Below are 16,261 nucleotides of genomic sequence, written 5' to 3'. Positions count from 1 at the left end.
CAGTATTTCCCAAATTACCAATGCCTAGTATTACAAAATCATAGATGAGTAAAAGATGCAGTCAGGATCTTTCTGAGGCATCGCTCAAGTGGCAGAATGCCTACCTAGAAACTGGGAGGCCCTGAGTTCAACCCCTGTATGGTAATCAACCAACCAATCAATCTATAAGTAAGTGTAACAGATAGAGCTAAAGTTCCCATTCGTCACCTCTTGCAGGGCACCAGTGACTCATGCCTGTAATCCTAGCTACTCAGGAGGCTGAGATCCAGAGGATCAAGGTTTGAGGCAGAAAAAAACAACTTCAAAATAACTAGTAAAAAGCAGGGCTGGAGGACTGGCTTGAGCACCAGCCAAGCAAACAAGCTGAGCAAGCTTCAGGTCCTGAATTCAAATGCTGGTAAAACAAATAAGCAAAAGAGGCTAAGGATGGCATAAGCCCAAGAGTTTGGGGCCAGCCTGGGTAATATAGTAAGATCTCATATCTTTAAATAAACAAACCAAATGCTAGAAATATCAATGGATTTCACTGTAACAATAACATTAATAACAGTCATTTAAGATCTACATTGAAATTCAACATAGAAGAAATTAACATTTGTCAAGTTTTGGTATAAGAGAATATGTTCATTGTGTGCAAAGGCTATAGGATACTTTCCCTTTACCAATTATACTTTGTGTGTATGCTAGTCCTGGGGCTTGAACCCTGGAACTCAGGGCCTGAGCACTGTCCTTGAACTTTTGCTCAAGGCTATTGCTCTACCACTTGAGCTACAGCTCCACTCCCAGCGTTCTGGAGGATAGTTTATTGGAGATAAGAGTCTCACAGACTTTTCTGTCCAGGCTGGCTTTGAATTGCAATCCTCAGATCTCAGGCTTCTGAGTAGCTAGAATTACAGGCATGAGCCACTGGCACCTGGCTCCAACTGTACTTTTTACATATCCCCTGAAACCATATTTTCTTCATATACTGCCACCAAAACAATCTAGTATGTCAGACTAAATATAGAAGCAGATTTGAGAACCTAGTTATCTTCTATTAGGCTAGATATTTAGATTTTAAAAAATGTAAAAGATGCCACTCCTCTAATTTTTTGAAATTATTCATATAATATTTATGTTAATATGAGATGAGCTCATTTGTTTTCTGGTGATGATACTGGAATTTGAACTTAGGGCACCTCACTTGCTAGTTAGGAATTCTACAGCTGAACCATGGCTCCAGCCTTTTTATGTGCTGGTTACTTTTAAGGTATGGTCTTACCACCTGCGTGCTTGCCTGGACGGTGATCCACAAATTTTAGGCTTCTGTTTTTTGTAGGCACACACCAGGACACTCAATTCTTAGTTGAAAAGAGGTGTCAAACTTTTCTGCCTAGATTGGCCTAAAACAGAAATTCTCTCAATTTCAGCTTCCCATGTAGCTAAAATTACAAACATCAGCCACCAGTGCCAGTCTTCAGTGTACTTTTATTTTTAAAGTAATATTTTTTTTAAAAAAGCTTTCTGTTTCAATTGAAAATCTGCTATCAATAGATAGAGCCCACACAAACAAAAGCTCTTTAGGAGGTGGGGAATGTGGCTTAGTGGTACAGTGCTTGCCTAGCATGCCTGAGGCCCTGGGTTCCTCAGTACCACATAAACAAAAAAAGCTGGAAGTGATGCTGTGGCTCAAGTGGCAGAGTGCTAGATTTGAGCAAAAGAAGCTCAGAGACAGTGTCCAGGCCCTGAGTTCAAGCTCCAAGACTGGCAAAAACAAAAACACCCCCCCCACACACACACAAAAGCTCTTTATGATACTCAATAATTTTGTTGTTTTGTGTGTGTATGTGTGTGCTGGTCCTGGGTTTGAACTCGAGTGTGAGTGCCGTTTCTGGGCTTTTTTACTCAAGGCTAGTGCTGTACCACTTAAGCCACAGCTCCACTTCCAGCTTTTTACTAGTTAATTGGAGATAAGAGTCTCAAGACCTCCCTGCCCAGGCTGACTTTGAGCCATTATCCTCAGATCTCAAGCCTCCTGAGTAGTTAGGATTACAAGTGTGAGCGCCTGATACCAGCTTCCTCAATAGTCTTTAATAGTCTACAGAGTCCTAAGACCAACATGTTTGAGATCCATTATTCAATGTCTGTCTAATTCCAGCCACTCCAAAGTTGCTGTTTATACGAATTCTCCCTCTTCCCCATCCACAACTGGAGTTAAACCTGGGCAGAAATGTGGCCTAGGGGAAACCAATCATTAGCCTGACCAAATCACATCTCCCTCAGGAATCTCAATTAAGCCTCGTGGAGACAAAGTTTATTTATAGCAGAGTCCATTAACTATTACTGTTGAAGTCACTGCAAGTGTTTTGGCTCCTGCCCTAAGACCTAGATGTCCCGCTTTTCTTTGGTCTACATCTTCTATTTCCTTATAAAACTTGTTGTTGGGGTAGAGAAAGTGGGAGAAAAATGGGGCAGGGGGTAACGAGTTTGACAAGAAATGCACTCATTACCTTATGTATGTAACTAACCCCTCTGTACATCACCTTGACAATAAAATTAAATTAAGAACAAACAACCTTTTGTTGTTAGTAGTTGGCTGTTTTGTTGTTGTTTCAGGGAAACATGCTGTGTAACCCAGGCTGGCTTCAAATATTCAAGAGCTTACTGCTTCGGCCTCCCAGTTCTGAAAAGACACGCATTGGCTATAACAGACAGTTGTTAAATCTCTTTTTCTACAAACAAATTTAAATAGGTTTCATTCCCTATGACCAAGAAAACTTTAAGAAGCCAGGTGTTACTTTAACAAGGAGATGTTTGAGGAGGCTAACAATGGAGGATTTAGAGTTGTAGGCCAGCTGAAGATACACAGTGAGAGCCTGTTTAGAAAAAAAAAAAAAAAAAAAAAAGCCAGGGGCCAGGGGCTCCTGTCTGTAATCCTAGCTACTCAGGAGGTTGAGCTCTGAAGATCCTGGTTCGAAGCCAGCCCAGGCAGAAAAGTCCATGAGACTTTTATCTTAAATTAACTACCAAAAAGCCAGAAGTGAAGCTGTGGCTCAAGTGGTGGCTCAGGAACAGTGGCCAGGCCCTGAGTTCAAGCCCCAGGACAGGCACACCAAGTTCAAAACCTTTACTGAAACTGTTTTATTTGGTGTCCTTATTCAAAACACCAAATTATAACAAGGTTCTCTTTTATTTGACAATTATATCCCTAGGTAAAAATGAAAATCATTCCAGCAAGACTGAATGGAAATTGTAGACTTCATTCAGAACATGTAATCAGTTATTAAAACAAAAAAAGACCTAACTTTTTTTCTTTTGGGGGCCACTATATATCATGAGAATATATTTAGACATGAATGGCTTCATTAGGATGTATCAACCTGACAAGGTTTTTCTGGGAGCTTAATAAGGCCATGTAGCACCAACATAAGACAAGCAAACAGATTAATGACACAGAATGAAGAAAATGCAGATACAAACACTCAAACATGGGGGTCGAGAGGAGAAAAACTGGGAGAAAAGGAGGGAAGAGGTGACACTGTTCAAAAAGAAATGTACTTATTGCCTGACTTATGTAAATGTAACTCTTCTGTACATCACCTTTACAATAACAATGAAAAAAGAACACTCAGATCTCAGGACCTTTGTACACTGTTGATAGAACATAAAATGGTTCAGCCTCTATGGAAAACAGAATGAAGCTACCTAAAAAAATTCAAAATAGAATAGCAATTCTGAGTATACACCCCCAAAAAATCAAAAGCAGGGTCTTTTTTGCTCAGCTTTTGGCTCACAGTTGGCACTCTACCATTTGAGTCATGCCTCCTGTCTTGTTTTTGTGCTGATTAATTGGAGATGGTATATTGAGGACTTTCCTTGAAGACTTCCTTCAAATCACATTCCTACAGGTCTCACCCTCTTGAGGATTACAGGCATAAATCACTACTGTGAATGAAAGCAGTATCTTGAAGAGATATGTATAATCATGTTCATAATATTACAATAGCCAAACAATAACAACCCAAGCGCGTATAAAAACAGATAAACACATGATGGGGTGCATGTGTGTGTGTGCGTGCACGCACATGCATGCATGCATATATGCACATGGTTCCAGCCAGGCTCATATCTATAATCCTAGCTAAACAAGAGGAAAATGTAGGTTCACGACCAGCATGGGCAAAAAGTAAGCAACACCCATCTCAACCAATAAAAGCTGGATGTGATGGTATACACATGAAATCCCAGCTGTGTAGGAGGATTGCTGTCCAAGGCAGCCTGGATAAAGTTACAAGACCCTATTTGAAAAATAATTAAAGAAAAAGGGACTGAGGTTGAGACTAAAGTGGTATAATGCCTACCTAACAAGTGTGAGGCTCTCAGTTCAAACCCCAACTTAAAAATATAGTTTCATCCTATCTTTCATTTGTATTCATCTGCATCAGTGTGGCACATTTTCCAAAAACACTGTATCTAACATTTCTCCTGAGTATACAACAGAAATTCATAGGCTTCAGCACTGTTCCAAACTAAATAACAGAGCTAAATAACAGAGTAACAGAGTTCATGGTCTAGGTGAAAACTGTCCCTAATTAAGAACAATTTGTCTTACTGCTTTTTTATGATGAAAACCTAGTGATAATAAAAAAAAATGCTACAACAGCATAATCTTACATAACATTCAAACAATATAGAGAAATGTGTATAAATGAAGAAAAGGAAAGACATTCTGTGCATATACCTACAAATGTGTTCTTGTTTGTTTTTGTTTGTTGTTATTGTTGTTGTTTTTGCCAGTCCTGGGGCTTGGACTCAGGGCCTAAGCACTATCCCTGGCTTCTTTTTGCTCAAGGCTAACACTGTACCTCCTGAGCCACAGCATCACTTCTAGCTTTTTCTGTTTATATGGTGCTGAGGAATCAAACCCAAGGCTTCACGCATGGTAGGCAAGCACTCTATCACTAAGCCACATTCCCAGCCCCACAAATGTGTTCTTATATAACATTAAAACACCCTATCTCTAACAAAACTTATAAACATAAACAATTTTTCAATCTGTATGCTTTTCATCTCAGGAAAAAAAACCCAAAAAGAACAAAAACAAAAGAAAGGATTGGGATCTCATGTTTGCAGGCAAACATGAGACGAGTTCAATCCCCAGTACTACACTCACACACAAAATGGTGAAAACCAAAGAGAAAAAAAATCAAGATTGCACTTGAGAAAAAAAAATATTCTCCAGTCATTTCTGTAGCTACCCTCATGCTAAAGTTGAGGAGAGCAAGCCTGTCTGCTAAAGAATATTAGAATATTGGGGCTGGGAATATGGCTTAGTGGCAAGAGTGCTTGCCTCCTACACATGAAGCTCTCGGTTCGATTCCCCAGCACCACATATATGGAAAACGGCCAGAAGTGGCGCTGTGGCTCAGGTGGCAGAGTGTTAGCCTTGAGCGGGAAGAAGCCAGGGATGGTGCTCAGGCCCAGGACTGGCCAAAAAAAAAAAGAATATTAGAATATTCATTATTTCCAGACACAGGTAGCTCAAGCCATTACAGGCTACTATTACTTGTATAACTACTCCGGAAGTTGAGATCTGAGGGTTACGGTTCAAAGCTAGCCCATGCAAGAAAGTCTATGAGACTCTCATCTCCAATTAACTAGCAAAAAGCTAGAAGAGATATGTCTCAAGGCTAGAGCACTAACCCTGAAACAAAAAAGTCCAATGAGAGCATGAGGCCTTGAATTCAGGCTCTAGTACTGGAGAGAAACAGAGACAGAGACAGAGAGATATATATGGAGAGGGGAGAGAGGAGGGAGGAGGGAGGAGAGAAGAGAGAGAAGACAAAGAGAGGAGAGAGAAGGGAAAGAAAAGAGAAAGAGAGAAAGAACGTTCAATACAAAGCTGTGAGTTCTAAGATTTGGAATCTAGCAACTCCAGTAAAGCAGAAGTGAGTCAAACACTAGGTATGCTAGGTTAAAATAAATAAACCTTACTTTTGGAATTTGGTTCTAGAAGCTGCAGAAGGGAGATAAACGATCTAACTCATTGTAAGAAAATATATATGAAGGTAATGTGAGGGGTGCACATCTGGGACAGGAAAAACCAAGTAAGCCAGGAAATTTTTGTGCCAGAAAGCAAGGAAACGCTCAACACTGAGCTGAAAGGGCTCCCACAGACCAAACATGGAACATCTTATGAATCCATGTCTGTAATTGTTGGGTAAACACAATAAATTAAAGTCCATGGGCAGGAGGGAAGGTGGGAGAAAAATGAGGGAGGGGGTAACAAGTTGGACAAGAAATGTACTCACTACCTAACATATATAACTGTAACCCCTCTGTACTTCACCTAGACAATAATTTTTTTTTAAAGCTCGTAAGTTCAAGATGATACTAAACAAGAGAAAAAGAAACTATTTGCTACCATTAAAGATGACTATTTGAGGTAGGGATGTGTATCTGTGTGGAAAGAATACTCAGTAAATCAATATATGACTATCTCCTTACTCATAAAAATGTTGAGGGCTGGTAATGTGGCTCAGTGTTTGCCTGGCATGCATGAAATCCTGGGTTTGATTCTTCAGTACCACGTACACAGAAAAAGCCAGAAGTGACATTGTGGCTCAAGTAGCAGAGTGCTAGTCCTGAGCAAAAGAAGCTGAGGGACACTGCCTAGGTCCTGAGTTCAAGCCCCAGGACTGCTAGAAAAAAAAAAAATGTTAAGGCGGAAAAAAAGGAAAAAAAAAAAAAAGATTCTATCACAAGCCAGGTGCCAGTGGCTCACAACTATAATCCTAGCTACTCAAGAGGCTGAGCCTTGGAGGATGAAAGTTTGAAGCCAATCCCAACAGAAAAGTTCTCTGAGACTCCATCTCCAATTAACCAGAAAAAAAGTCTGGGCTGGAGGTATCATTCAAGTGGTAGAGTATCAGCTAAGCAAATGGGAGGCTCCTTAGTTCAAGCTCTAGTATAAAGATTCCATCTCATCTTCTTAGTAAGGAGATCTTTATAGAAGATTGGAAATTAGTCAATACAAAAGATGTAACAAGCAGAAAATTAACTGATTGCAGTATCAACCAGCATCACTAGACAACGGGCTGCTGGAGACATGTAATAGTATGGAACCAAGGTGTCATCTCATTACAAAGGAGATAATGCCATTACAACAGGAAAGCTGGGATTTAGTATTAAAACAAATAATAGCACTCACCTAATTAGTAAGATAATTGACACAATGTTTCTCCTATTGTGATAGAATGAGAAGCAGAGGGATACCTATCAAATGTTCTGACCAAAAATGTTTAACCAGAATTTAATCAAATCTTTAAAAGGTTCCAATAACAGCTTATAGGTAACACAGGGATATATAAGAACAAATTAAACTGTGAGAAAATTCCAAAAGTGATATCGGCTACAATAATAATGGGGCCAGGACTTGTGCAAAATGTTTTTATGTTGAGTGGCTTCTAAACGGATCTAGATTTAAAATGAGACTAAAGGGATGTGTGAAGATAAAAACACAAATATCTAAAAAAAAGTCTTCAAGGTAACTGGGAAAACATGAACATGAACTAGACACCAGATATTAGAGAATCACTATTAATTGCCTTCATCATGACAAGTATTCTAGGAACTGAGTAAAGCAATGTATGCATTTCCAAAAGAGGTGTCATGATGTCTACAATGAAAATGTTTATAGGTTATACATCTAAACATAAATGGATTTATGTAGATAAAGTAAATATAGAAGAAATGTGGAGCAACCACTAAATATAACATTTAGGTATAAAGGTGCAAATTGTATCATTCTTTCACTTTTTCTGTATGTTTTTTGTTTTTTTGTTTTTTTATACTTAAGAGTACCCAGGGGGCTGGAATATGGCCTAGTGGCAAGAGTGCTTGCCTCATATACATGAAGCCCTAGGTTTGATTCCTCAGCACCACATGTATAGAAAAGGCCAGAACTGGTGCTGTGGCTCAAGTTGGCAGAGTGCTAGCCTTGAGCAAAAAGAAGCCAGGGACAGTGCTCAGGCCCTGAGTCCAAGTTCCAGAATTGGCCAAAAAAAAAAAAAAAAAAAAAAAAGAGTATCCAGGCACCAGTGTCTCACACTACAGAGGTTAAGATCTGAAGATAGTAATTCAAAGCCAATCCAACAGAAAAGTCTGAGAAACTCTTATTTCCAATTACCCAGCAAAAAAAAAGCAGGAAGTGGAGCTACACTTAAGTGTATAGTGCCAGTCTTGAGCAAAAAATCCAAGTGGAAATGAGGACTTGAGTTCAAGCCCCAGCATACATAAAAAAAAAGTTTGTGGAGTAGCTCATGTAATACAATGCCTACCTAATAATCGCCCCCCGCAAAAAAAAAAAAATTCAAAATGCACTTCCCTCTAGGAAGGTCTTCCAAATAAACTCCTCTCCAATCCTTGATCACTTCTTTGCAGCCCTACTCAGTAAGGGACACTAGCATATTATGTTCACATTCTAGTTTCTAACTGCTCCCTTACTAGTTCATATATTCAGTGGGTTTGATTTTCTTTTTTTCCCCCTAGTCCTAGGGCTTGAACTCAGGGCATGAGCATTGTCCCTGGCTTTTTTTTGCTCAAGGCTAGCATTCTACCCATTGATTCACAGCACCACTTCTAGATATAGATAGATATAGATATAGATATAGATATATTCTAGATATATATATTGGATATATATATATATATTGTTGAGGAATCAATTCCAGAGCATCATGCATATAAGGCAAGCACTCTACCACTTCGCCTATTCTCAGCCCCGTAAATTTGACTTTCTAATAAACTTGTAAGCTCCTTTAGGCACAGACATATTTCATCCTTTTCTATTTCTTTTTTTTTTTGGCCAGTCCTGGGGCTTGGACTCAGGGCCTGAGCACTGTCCCTGGCTTCTTCCCGCTCAAGGCTAGCACTCTGCCACTTGAGCCACAGCACCGCTTCTGGCCGTTTTCTGTATATGTGGTGCTGGGGAATCGAACCTAGGGCCTCGTGTATCCGAGGCAGGCACTCTTGCCACTAGGCTATATCCCCAGCCCCCCTTTTCTATTTCTTAATAGCTCATAGTGAAATATTCTGCAAACAGCAGACTTAAAAAGTGCTAATACAAGCATTCTGGTCAAGATAGAGGGCACTCAGTAAAGCTCCTTACTAACTGGGCTAGCTTTTTGACTCAACACAATGGCAGTTCACTAGTATGAACAATCTCAAGTCATAGCTATCAGATGGTCATCTGCTGCTGGCTGAGAGCACCTGCCTAGTATTCATGAGGAACTGGGTTTGATTCAGATAGATAGATGATAGATAGATAATCACAACATATCACTTATTAGCTTGCAGCTTCACATAGAGAAACTAGCATCTAAGAGAGAAAAGGAAGTAGCTGGAGTACCACTCTTAAATACCTTCCTAGCACTGCCTTTGGATTTGCTGTTTTATATAGGCATATAACTTTATTCTCATGACAGTACTCTTCAAACAGTATACTCCTCTGTCCTTGATCTGAAAAATAGTGACAGTATTTGTTCACAACTCCTCAGTGTAATGACTCAGTGTAATGAAGCTTAACAAGCTACATAATGAGCTTTAAAATCTTAAATAACCAGAAGCCAATGGCTCATACCTGTAATCCTATTCTGGAGGCTGAGATCCAGAGAAACATAGTTCAAAGCCAGTCAGAATGAAAAGTTCACAAGAATCCATCTCCTGTTAGCTAACAAAAAAGCCAGGCTGGGGCTGGGAATATGGCCTAGGGGCAAGAGTGCTTGCCTCCTACACATGAAGCTCTCGGTTCGATTCCCCACACCACATATATGGAAAACGGCCAGAAGGGCGCTGTGGCTCAGGTGGCAAAGTACTAGCCTTGAGCGGGAAGAAGCCAGGGACGGTGCTCAGGCCCTGAGTCCAAGGCCCAGGACTGGCCCCCCCCCCCCCAAAAAAAAAAAAAGCCGCCAGGCTGGAGGAATGACTGAAGTAGTACAGTGCCAGCATGAGCAAGCAGGCTCAATAAGTGGGAGGACCTAAATTCAAAACCTAATACTAGTTTTTTGGGGGGAAAAAATCTGAAAAAAGGCTGCAAAAAGATTTTTTAATATAACAGGAGTATTTGCAAAGAAATAGGTAGACTCACTGCTGGAACAAATGCAAGTTCATAAACCTCTATGAAAAGTAATATAACAGTATCTACTTCTATAAACACACCCACCTCAATGAACTAGCATGTTGATTAGGAACTTAATCCAGACATCAAAGGATACAGAAAACTACATTTAAAAGATTAATTGTAACACTGGAAACAAATGCTTAATAATAAGGGTTGACTGAATGATGGTACATCTATACAATGCAATACATACCATCTTCTGAAAGAGAAGAGATATGACACATACTATGTGGAGTGATCACCAAGGCAAACTAAGTGAAAAAGAAAAGTGCAGAATGAGAGTATCTTACTATTTCTATGAAACAATACAACAAAAAAGAACATATAAGGCATGTATGTGTATTAATACACAGACTTTCTGGAAGAACAAACAAGGAGCTGTCTTTGGGGAGGTTACTTGATAGATTGAGAAGGATAGACTTTCCACTCTCTCACGGAGTACCTTTTGAAGTTTGTTTCATTATATTTGTGTTACTCACTTTATTTTGAAGTGTGATTTTAAAACAAAACAAGGCTCTATACTAATATAAACTATTTAACAATACATACCTTAATATTTGTAAAAAGCATTTTATACTTTTTAACCACTAAACTTTTAAATGAGAGTTCAGTGAATTCAGAGATGCAATATTTACAGATAAGAACAAAATACCCTAGATGACAGAAGCCTACTGAGATAGACTTTTTTACTTCAGTAGTTTCACTTGTAGAATTTACCAGAACCTGATCCAAGTCTGGATACAGGAAAAATGAAATGTTATCAGCTACCAAAGTAGCCACTATAAAGACTACTCTAAAAGGAGAAATCACCAAAGTACCAAGTAAACACCATCTGCTCTGATCCTAAGTGTGGTACTGTCACAATAACTTAAACTCCTCAGTATCATACAAGGAAAATTATGAGTGTCCAGCTCTTACTTGGCATACAGGATACTATATGCACACCAAATCCCTGTGCTTCCTGTGTCATCTCTTGGTTCCAACTGCAACACACAGTAGAAAATGACACAAAAGACAGCTAACCACATAAAAGCCAGACTTCCATAAGTGAAATATGTATGTATATACATGTATAAACACATAATGCGTGTGTATATATGCTCATGTTATACATATACACTACATACATGCTGTATATACTATACTACACATATATATGTATAGATAGTGTGTATTTGTGTGTGTGTGTATAGACACACTTTAAGACACAAGTACATAAAGCCATAGAGTAAAGAAGTCAGAATGGTGGTCAAAAACTAAGCCTGTGAGAATACTAAAGAAAGAATACAAAGAACACCAAAGTGAACAGATAATAAGGCTTACTGGCTGGGCATGGTGGTATGTGCCTGTAATCCTAGCTACCTGAGAGGGAGACCAGGAGGTGTGAGGCAAGACTTCCATCTCAACAAACAAGACAGGCATAGTGGCTCACATCTACAATCCCAGCCACTTAGAAGGCAAAGGCAGAAAGATCCTGGCCTAGGTCCTCCTAGGCAGGAAAAACAAAAAACAAAAAAGCCTGAGCTCTTATCTGAAAATTCACGAAAACAAAATGGATAAAGAGACCTGTGGTTACGACTCAAGCAGTAGGACATTTGCCTACTAATCGAAAGCTTCAGTACTGCTAAAAAAGAAAAGAAAGTTGGGCTGGGGATATAGCCTAGTGGCAAAAGTGCCTGCCTCGGATACACGAGGCCCTAGGTTCGATTCCCCAGCACCACATATACAGAAAACGGCCGGAAGCGGCGCTGTGGCTCAAGTGGCAGAGTGCTAGCCTTGAGCGGGAAGAAGCCAGGGACAGTGCTCAGGCACTGAGTCCAAGGCCCAGGACTGGCAAAAAAAAAAAAAAAAAAAAGAAAAGAAAGTTTATTTCTTCAACTGGGAATTTCCCATCCCCAAATTCCCAGTCGTCCAGTTCAGAGACAGTTGGCTGGTATAACTGAGAAACACAAAAGATGTTCCACCCTTCTCCTGCATACCCCCAAATAAAAATATATTCAGCAAGCCTTTTGCCAGTGCTTATCTATTTATCTGTTCTGGTGGAACAGATAAGATGCAGCAGTTCCTCAAAGTGACAACACAGCTGCAAATTAAAAGACCAAGGTACAATCTGCCAACCAAAACCTCAGCCTGGTTCACTGAAATATTACTAAACTTTACAGTTATTTTTGTTATGTGTTAATGTGAAAGAAACAACACTCATATAACTTAAAATTTAAAGCTCCACAGGGAGTTTACTGCCTATCAGTTGAAGTTGCCTTTTCTTTATTCATAGATATGGTCACACACTAGTAATGTACAGCTCAAACAAAAGTGCTAAAAAAAAAAATCTTTGACCAAAAAAATGAAAAAAGTGGCAAACGGGCCACACAAAGTCGACCTAGTACATAAGAATCCTGATGTCTTGATTTACAGTTTATGATCCTAATCCTTAAACTATGTATGTTCATTATTTTCCATGATCTAGTTCTGTGGAGGTAATTTAGAGTTTTACTGAAAGCCATTCTCACCTTAGTTTCATTTTCATTACCCTTAGAAAATCCCCTACCAGAATAAATGAGTTGAGGCACCTACTCTTAAATTTAGAGGAAGTTTGTACAAAAAGTACATGATGATGGGAGTGGAGGAAAGGAAAGTTATCCTAGAACTGGAAGTTGCAGTGACAGTTTCAAAAGAAGGGTCAGCGTGGGACACGTTGGCACGGGGAGGCGTTGGTAGCCTGGGAGTCTCTAGGGCAACACCAGATGCAAACAGTGCTTTGTCCTTAAGTCCCTCACATAATTTAAATTCTCCCTCTCGGATAGGAGCAACAGGCTTACTATTGGACAACAAGTCTAGTCCACTGCCGGGGAAGGAGGCGGGCGCGTGGTCAAGGAGCCCTTTATCCCGCAGGTCCCCGCAACACCGCGATGCGCATGCGCCCGGAGGCAGCGACCAGGCACCCGGTGCTCTCCCTCTCCCTTTCGCGCCTGCGCAGTCACCCATCTCGCCGCAGGCGACAGCTCACTATTTGGCAAGGGGGATGGGGCTGGGAAATGATGGGGGGGGGGGGGTGCCGGGAAGAGCTAAAGCTGGCGGCGCGTTTGTGTTTCTTGAATGCTTGGGATAGGAAGAAGGGACGCTTGACTACACTCTGGCTTTCGCAGGCTACTAAACCCAAGGAAATGGGGCAGAGAATGTATGTGTGTGTTGGGGGTGGGGGAAACATTCGGGGTCAGTCACCTCACCAGGGAGGCGTCCCACCCCGACGGGAACCCCCCTCCCTCGCCTCTCTTCCCCTCCCCCACTCACCTGAGAGCGGCGGCGACAGCTGCTGGTCCCCGTCCCCTTGAGCTAGCTTCATACTGTCCGCAACATCCGGGACCTACGGGACCGCCGATACACGAATACACACACTCGGAGCGCGCACACTCACACACATATACACACTCACACACACTCACACACATACACACCGACACACACCGGCCGGGCGTCCTGGCGTCAGCACGTAGACGCAGCGAGCGTATACCCGCCGGGCCCCACCCCGCGCGGCCTCCTCCCCTGTTTCTTTCCCTTCCCCTTCCCGGGCTCTACTGCCCCGCCTCTTTCTTTAAGACTCCGCCTACTTTCCCTAGTGCGCATGCGTTCTTCCCGGGGCCTTTCCAGAGCCCCAGGATTTGAGTGGAGGGTGGGGCTTGCGTAGAAAGAGGCGGGAACTGGGAAGGGGTCGCGTGCGCAGCTAAGGAAGCCACGCGGAGGTGCGAGGACTGAACAGATGCCAGAGCCGCCTAGGGTCCGAGTAGGCTGCCGCAGAATACAGGTATTTCACAACAGAAACTTTCCATGCTGTTTAATGATTACCAACGGCTTTTACGTGCATTTGCTCTTTTTTTTTTTTTCCAACCAACTGGGTATTTTTGGACTTTATGGTGATGTTAGAAACTTTTAAAAGAACCCCTCAGAATTTAGCATTTTGTTAACAAAACCAAATAGGACCATTCTTCCTAAGGAAGGCAGGGTATCTAGAGCTCTTTAACTGAAAGGAAGCAGATTCAAAGACAGTTTGCTGGGCTGGGGATATGGCCTAGCTGGGTTCGATTCCCCAGCACCACATATACAGAAAACAGCCAGAAGTGGCGCTGTGGCTCAAGTGGCAGAGTGCTAGCCTTGAGCAAAAGGAAGCAGTGACAGTGCTCAGGCCCTGAGTCCAAGGCCCAGGACTGGCCAAAAAAACAGAAAAAGCAAAACAAAGACAGTTTGCTGTTTTGGATACCCCAGTTTGGCTCACACCTTAGCTCCCATGGGCCAAAAGTGGTTCCTAAGCTGAGAAAAGGAAAGTCTCTGAGCATCTTGGTCCTGAGGGGGAAAAAAAAAAAAGATGTATCTGCCTTGAAACAATAATGTCAGTGTTGGGTGTTTGTTATTACTACAAATCTTTCTTTCCTTTAACTTGAACTTTAAGAAAATAATTAATTCCTACTGAATCAAGCCAGATAGCCTCAAATGGCAGTGTCTCTTTTCCAAACTAAGATAATATCACATCAAGACATACAAATGGGCACAGCATTGGACAAGCTAATGTCATGGAATGACTAAGCATGAGCCCTGCCTTGGGAACAGCTTCCAGAAGCCTTGCTGCCTCTAGGCCTGTGGGATTGTCTCCAGGAGACGGGGCTTGCTGCCTCTTGCCACATGTGTCCTGGTGCCAGGTGACTGGCGAGCCTGTTTAGCAGGGAAGGCTGGCAGCCCACGAACAAAGCCACAGGGGTTTGGAGAAAAAAACCTAACTGCCAGGCTGTCTCCCACTTCCAACTACAAAAGTAGCCCTATAATCCCACAGTTGAAATTTCCCTAGGAATCCTGGTCAAAACATTCCAAAACTCCTAGAGTGTACACAACCTGTATTCCAGACAATGTGACTTTTATTGTGAATGAAGATCCTAAATGCTCCCATGGTGTGGTTATTGTGTGTACTCCACTTTAAAGCAAAAAGTGTTTTTGTCACATATTAGGTAGATACTTGAAACTTTCTCATTAGAATTCATCTAGCATCATTCTCAACACACATTCGTTCCTTTAGCCAAAAAGGTTTTTTGCTCCTTGTGAAAATTCAGAATGCCCTATCATGACCCAGTAACCTGTTACTAGGAACTGGCTCCTGCTCTCACTGTGGCTGTTGAACTACCAGTTCTCTTGATGTCAGATTTCCCTGGAAGACAAAAAAAAAAAAGATTTAAAAGAGAGAATAAAGAAAAAGATAACCCTGGGAGAAAGAAAAGTAGAAGTGGGATCACAGGGAGACAGAAAGAGCTGGAGATATAGGGATACCTGCTTTTGTTTCCCTACAGTTGAGGCTAATCATTATAGTTTAAGCAGACTTTGCTCCCAATCTGGCAGGGAACTCCTTGGGGCAAGGAATCTGTGCCAGCAGCTTGTACAGACTAGACTTGAATCCCCAGTGACCTGGAAGGACATGAGAGGTCCTAGGCCCACCTGTAACCCTGTGCGGAATGAGTGATCCCACCAACCTCTGTACAAAGGGCTTTGATTTGCCAAGCAGCTGATTAAACGATTGTAGATGTCCTTGGAAGCACTATGTGGAAGAATTTTAAACAGCTTATCCTTTTTAATATGCACTTCCTCTTTGGTTTTAATTATTTTGTTCCTACATTTTCCCTTTCAATTTACTAAAAATCTAGAAATGTAATTAGAGCAGAGGCTGGGCTCAGAGAAAGCTGCCAGGATTTCTACAGCATGATTAAATATACCAGACATCCCTTTAGTGGAGGACTAAAAAATAAGATTCTCATTATTATCTTTCCCTTATCCAGGAAAGAATCGGCATCACGTACAGATACGGATTTATTGAAAATGCAGCACTAATTAAAAACTTACCCTGCCTCTTGACGAGGTTTGGGAGGGGGGAAGCACAGTTATTTCATTATTTCCCCCATTTAATGTTTTGTTGTTATAACCACTACAAGCCAGAAGCCCTCCTCACTCCTCTTTCCTCAAAATAAAATTCTTCTGTCCTCATGAGGGACTTAATGAGGCTTTTATCTATGCAACAACAATCAAGCTTACAGTGGCACAGATTCAATTCACTGCTCCTGGTGATGG

The 16,261-nt window shown here is 41.3% G+C and overlaps 1 protein-coding gene across 1 annotated transcript in view; it reads right to left on the bottom strand.

The window, feature by feature from the left end:
- LOC125366565 (speckle type BTB/POZ protein) overlaps window positions 1-13,627 on the bottom strand; it is a 78,585-nt gene extending 64,958 nt beyond the window's left edge. Inside the window, exon 1 of the mRNA XM_048367359.1 lies at window positions 13,451-13,627. The gene's annotated coding sequence lies outside the window, so the exon portion shown is untranslated. The remainder of the gene's footprint in view (window positions 1-13,450) is intronic.
- Between the last annotated feature and the right edge of the window lie 2,634 nt (window positions 13,628-16,261).

This window comes from Perognathus longimembris, chromosome 17 (assembly GCF_023159225.1).
Source record: "Perognathus longimembris pacificus isolate PPM17 chromosome 17, ASM2315922v1, whole genome shotgun sequence".
Lineage (NCBI taxonomy): Eukaryota > Metazoa > Chordata > Mammalia > Rodentia > Heteromyidae > Perognathus > Perognathus longimembris.
This window is presented reverse-complemented; position numbering and strand designations above follow the sequence as displayed.